The sequence below is a fragment of the Rutidosis leptorrhynchoides genome, chromosome 5 (assembly GCF_046630445.1).
Source record: "Rutidosis leptorrhynchoides isolate AG116_Rl617_1_P2 chromosome 5, CSIRO_AGI_Rlap_v1, whole genome shotgun sequence".
In the NCBI taxonomy this organism is placed as follows: domain Eukaryota; kingdom Viridiplantae; phylum Streptophyta; class Magnoliopsida; order Asterales; family Asteraceae; genus Rutidosis; species Rutidosis leptorrhynchoides.
In genome coordinates this window covers 455,461,107-455,467,740 of record NC_092337.1, presented here as the reverse complement: position 1 = coordinate 455,467,740, position 6,634 = coordinate 455,461,107, and positions in this window count along the sequence as shown.

Here is a 6,634-nt window from a genome sequence, read left to right as displayed (position 1 = left end):
TAATAAAATATACTTTTATATATCTTAAGTAGTAAAATTTATAAAGTTCACTTAATATTGTAAAACTATAGTGGTAAGTATTATTAATGTAATTATATTACGTGTGGTGAAAAATATCTTTGTATCCCCTATTTATTTGATAAAATAATATTGATCATAATAATAATAAGTAAAAGTTGTATTATTTTGTAATAATAATAATTATTATTCTATAACAATATTTATATTTACTAAAAATGGTATTATGATAAAATGATAATACTAACATAATAGTAATAATGATATTTTATAATAACAATGATATTTCTATTAAAATAATAACGACGATAGTAATAATAATCATTTTAACAATAATACTAAAATTCAGTTGACTATAACTTCTAATCCGTTCATCAAAACCATTCGATATCTAAATGAAAAGTTCTTAATTTTTCGCTAGCTTTCCAATGACATGCATATCATATACCCTATCTCAGTAGCATATGTATCTAATTCAGGATTCAACAAACCTATCTAAGGACAATATCGAATGTACAAGCATGCATAATCCTATATACTCGAGCACTAGTCAGGGATACACTATTGATATATAAAAGTTAAGTTATGAGTGCTCACGTATCAATATTGAGATTCAATATTGCAGGAAAGTACGTAGACGCAACAGAGATGATAAACACTAGATTGACCTCACGAGCATACCCATGAACCATACCCATCACCTCCATAGCTATAACCCATAATTTCCTTAGCTTCGACTCATTCAAAAAACTATTTTGAAATCACTCGAACATCACTCCGTCGTATTATTTTATGTATACTAATAATATCTTGAAATAATACAAAGCAAATATATATATATATATATATATATATATATATATATATATATATATATATATATATATATATATATATATATATATGTAAATCGATTGAGAGAGTTTAGAGAAATATATTTTCAAGTTTCTATGAAATAATGAAACCTATTGAATTATATTTATAATAGATTTTTGAATTATTAAAGTGAATTATTAAAGTATGAATTATTAAAGTGAATTATTAAAGTATGAATTATTAAAGTGAATTATTAAAGTATGAATTATTAAAGTGAATTATTAAAGTTAAAGTAAAGTAAAAGTAAAGTAAAGGTAAAGTTAAAGTATAATAAAAGTACAAAAACTATGTATGTATAATACGCGTATAAATATATATAATATTAATTTAAATCATTATATATATTTAATGAAATAAAATATAAATATCGTTATATTTATTATACTGGTTAAGTAATGAGTTGTCAAAAGTGATTCTAGATATTTATAAAAGTTATATACGTTTTAATAATAAAGTTCTTTTTAAACTGAAAATGTTTTTGTACGTTTGAAAATAGATTAATAGAATATTTTGGAAACCAATTTTCCACTAGCTTTTGTCTAACTTTCTTAAATGACACTTTTTATTTTTATTTATAAATAGCTTTACAAATTATTCCGAATATCGTTAAGAGGAATAGATTTTCTCAAATCATAGTGGACCTCTCAACAGAGACTTGTAATCATAATTCAATGTTTCTGATAATTCAATCATTTAATATATATTTTTTTAATTTCGTCGATAATCATATTGAAACAAATACGTTCATATAAAGCATTATTCGTTTAAATACTTTGTTGACATTTTCAATTTATAACATATACACATATACATACATATTCATATATGTTCATTTAATGGTTCGTGAATCATTGGAATTTGGTCGAGGTTTAAATGAATGTATAAACATAGTTTAAAATCCTTGAGGTTTAACTTAACAAACATTGCTTATCGTGTCAGAATAATATAAAGATAAAGTTTAAATTTAGTCAGAAATTTCCGGGTCGTCACAATAGTGGCGAATGTTGTAAGTTTGTAAGTCAAAATTCTGTCCGTGTAACGCTACGCTATTAATACTCATTGTAAGTTACGTTCAACCTTTTTAAATTAATGTCTCGTAGCTAAGTTATTATTATACTTATTTAAATCGAAGTAATCATGATGTTGGACTAAATATTAAAGACGGGGTTATTGGGCTTTGTACTATAATTGGGGTTTGGACAAAAGACCGACACTTGTGGAAATTGGACTATGGGCTATTAATGGACTTTATATTTGTTTAACTGAATGATAATTCGTTAATTTAATATAGAGATTTACAATTTGACGTATCTATAAATAACCATAAACACTCGATCGGACACGATGGTCGGGATATTTATAAATACTAATAATCGTTTCATTTGACCGGACACGGGGATGGATTAATAGTCAATGGACTCATTAAAACAGAGGTGGATTACATACAAGGACACTTGGTGTAATTGATAATAAATTATTAAAACCTTGGATTGCACACAGTCGATAACCTGGTGTAATCATTAACAATGTATTAAAACCTTATTACAGATTAAGTCCCCAATTAGTTGGAATATTTGACTTCGGATATAAGGATAATTTGACGAGGACACTCGCACTTTATATTTATGACTGATGGACGGTTATGGACAAAAACCGTATGGACATATTGAATAATCCAGGACAAAGGACAATTAACCCATGGTAATAAATTAAAATCAACACGTCGAACATAATGATTACGGAAGTTTAAATAAGCATAATTCCTTTATTTTATATCTTATCGCACTTTAAATTATCGTACTTTTTAATTATCGCAACTTTTATTTACTGTCATTTTATTTATCGCACTTTAATTTATCGCATTTTAATTATCGTCATTTACTTTACGCTTTAAATTAAGTTATATTTATTTTTAATATTTTACATTAGGTTTTAATTGTGACTTAAGACATAAAATCGACAAACCGGTTACTAAACGGTAAAAACCCTCTTTTTTATAATAATAATAATACTACTTATATATTTATATAAATATAGTTTAAAATATAATATAGCGTTAAACTTGGCTAGCTCCCTGCGGAACGAACCGGATTTACTAAAAACTACACTACTGTACGATTAGGTACACTGCCTATAAGTGTTGTAGCAAGGTTTAGGTATATCCACTCTATAAATAAATAAATAACTTGTGTAAAATTGTATCGTATTTAATAGTATTTCGCAATAAAAATATAACTATTTCGTATACGCTGCTGCATACATCAAGTATTTTTGGCGCCGTTGCCGGGGAACGCCGAAGTGAAACGCTATAAAAAAAAGTAATCGGGCCACTACACTGTAGCAGCCCAACATCTGAACTGGATCCGAGGGTCATGCGACCGCATGGATATATAACATACAACTCATGCGATCGCATGAGTTGAAAAGACAGCCCAGGTACCTAGTTCGATCAGTTTAAGGTTTATTAATTATTATTATTATTATTAACCTAAATAGGGTTAGTTATTTTATTATTTAGTTTTAGTTTTAATTAATTTTGTAATTTTAGTTTTAGTTAGTTTTATTAAATTAGAAAATTAATATCTTTTTAAATAATAATATAAAAATAATATTTATATAAAAATTGTATTTTTATAACTTTAAGCTTATTTTTATTTTTATATCTTTTTATTAGTTTAGTTTGTAATTTGTATTTATCGTTTGTAATTAGTTTTAAGTCTAGTTTTTGCCGTAGTTATTTTTATTTCTAGATTTTTAGGCTTTGCGGTAAAATCCCTTAAGTGCTTTTTCTTTAGATTAAGACTTAGGCGCTTTAGAATTTACGACGTCGCTTATTGCTTTAGTATTTAAAATTTTAGTACTTTTTAAGTTATTGCCGTTTTGGATATAGAATTCCTTTTAAGCTTTAATACATTTAGACGTAAGTTTTAATATTTAGTTTTTAGACTTTTGAGTTTCGACGCTTTACTTTCTTATTATTTATTTTTTTTTCTTTTTTTCGACCTTTTATTTTTCGACGTTTTTCGACGCACTCTTTTTCTTTCTTATTTCTCGACGCTCTAGTTTTTAGGACGTAGATTTTTATTTCAAAATTTCGACGAAAAATTATTTTAAGCGGTTAAATTGATAGACATCCAAAATTTTCTGATTCGTAGTAATAGTTGTATTTGTTAGTGGCGAGTTGTGGGCTTCAGATTTAAAGGGTCCTGGCTACCTGCTGCATCTATTGGCTATTCGAAACGTGGGCAAAATCAGAAAAGTCTATTAATTTGATAACTTATATAATTTTTATCTTTTATAACTAATAGGATATTCAGCGAATGCACCGAGCAAAACGTTCACCACCTTTCATACGTTCACCACCTGTAACTCGATCAAGACATTTAGCCAACATTATCGCCGTTGATTTTTCTTTAGAATCGTCATCTAGTCGACCAAGTACTCCAATTCAAATTTCCGATAATCCATTTTTTGAACCCGACCTCATAATTGAGAATCCGGAGGATATTCAAGGACAATTCAGAGATCCTGAACCACTAATCATTCCTCCTGAACCACAAATCACTCATCCAGAGATTGTCGAGGAAGAAACCATTAAATCAGAATCCTCTAGTGATGCAGATTCAACAAATTCAATCATGGAGAATCTGAAACCTCTAAGTATGGAAGATCGAATGAGAGCTAAACGCACTGGCTAAGGTCACGCAATTACTCAACCAGACATTAATGCGCCAGATTATGAAATCAAAGGACAAATCCTACACATGGCAACTAATCAATGCCAATTTAGTGGTGCGCCGAAGGAAGATCCAAACGAACATCTCCGTACCTTTAATAGGATTTGTACTCTATTCAAAATCAGAGAAGTTGAGGATGAACAGATATATCTCATGTTATTTCCCTGGACTTTAAAGGGAGAAGCCAAAGATTGGTTAGAATCGTTACCTGAAAGGGCGATTGATACATGGGATGCTTTAGTTGAAAAATTTCTTAAACAATTCTTTCCGGCATCTAAAGTCGTAAGACTTCAAGGAGAAATAGTTACGTTCACCCAAAAGCCAAATGAAACTCTATATGAGGCGTGGACAAGATTTGGAAAGTTGTTAAGAGGATGTTCGCAACATGATTTAGACACTTATCAAATAGTACAAATATTCTATCAAGGATGCGACATCACTACACGAAAAGACATCGATATAGCAGCTGGTGGTTCCATTATGAAGAAAACCGCAACTGAAGCTTACAAAATTATTGATAACACTGCTTCCCACTCACATGAGTGGCATCAAGAAAAAGACATCGTTAGATCATTTAAAGTGGCTAGAGTCGATTCTAACCATGACTTTGATTCAATTTCCGCAAATATAGATGCTTTCGAGAGACGAATGGAAAAGATGACTAAAGATATTCACGCAATACGAATTAGTTGTGAGCAGTGTGGAGGACCACATTTGACAAAAGATTGTCTCAGTATTGAACAAACAATGGAACAAATAGAGAATGTTTCATATATAAACCAAAGGCCTGGAAATAATTATCAAAATAATTATCAACCGCCAAGACCAAATTACAATCAAAATCAGAATTATAAACGAAATGTTCCATACAACAACCAACAAGGTCCTAGCAATCAACAAGTATCTAACAATACTTATAATCAGCAAAGACCTATTTTTTAAAATAAACCACCACAAACCGATGATAAAAAGCCAAATTTAGAAGATATGATGTCGAAGCTAGTTGAATCTCAAACTCAGTTTTTTACATCTCAGAAACAAACCAATGAACAAAATGCTCAAGCATTTAGAAATCAAAAAGCTTCAATTCAAAATCTGGAACAAGAAGTAAGCAACCTAGCAAGGTTGATAGGTGAAAGAAAACCGGGAAGTCTACCTAGCGATAAAAATGCTAACCCCCGAAATGAAACAGTTAAAGCCATTACCACAAGAAGTGGTATTACACTTAAACCACCTGAAATGCCTGTAATTTCTGATGACGCTATTCCTACTGCACAGGCACCACAATCTGATCAAGATAAGGAAACAGAACCGGTAGTTGAAAAGGTTAATGAAGATAACACAGTTAAGGCTAAACCTTATGTTAAACCATACCAACCACCACTTCCTTACCCGAGTAAAATGAAAAAAGAGAGACTTGAAGCTGAGCAATCCAAATTCTTGGATATGTTTAAACAGATAAATGTAAATCTTCCTTTCATTGATGTGATTTCAGGAATGCCTAGATATGCTAAATTCTTGAAAGATCTAATCACAAATAGAAAAAAATGGAAGAACTCTCGGTTGTTACAATGAATGCTAATTGCTCTGCAGTATTGTTGAATAAGCTACCAGAAAAACTCTCAGATCCAGGTAGTTTCACAATTCCATGTTTTCTGGGTAGTCTTAGTTCAATAGAAGCATTGGCAGACTTAGGTGCTAGTATAAATTTAATGCCGTATTCAGTATGCACTAAACTAGACCTTGGAGAATTGAAACCAACACGAATAAATATACAACTAGCAGATCGATCAGTAAAATATCCTAGAGGGATAATGGAGAACATGCTAGTTAAAGTTGGTACTTTAGTATTTCCAGTAGATTTTGTTATTTTGAACATGGAAGAAGATTCTCGAGTTCCTCTTATTTTAGGAAGACCATTCTTAAACACGGCTAAAGCAATAATAGACGTGTTTGGTAAGAAACTGACCCTAAGTATAGAGGACGAGAGTATTACCTTTTCT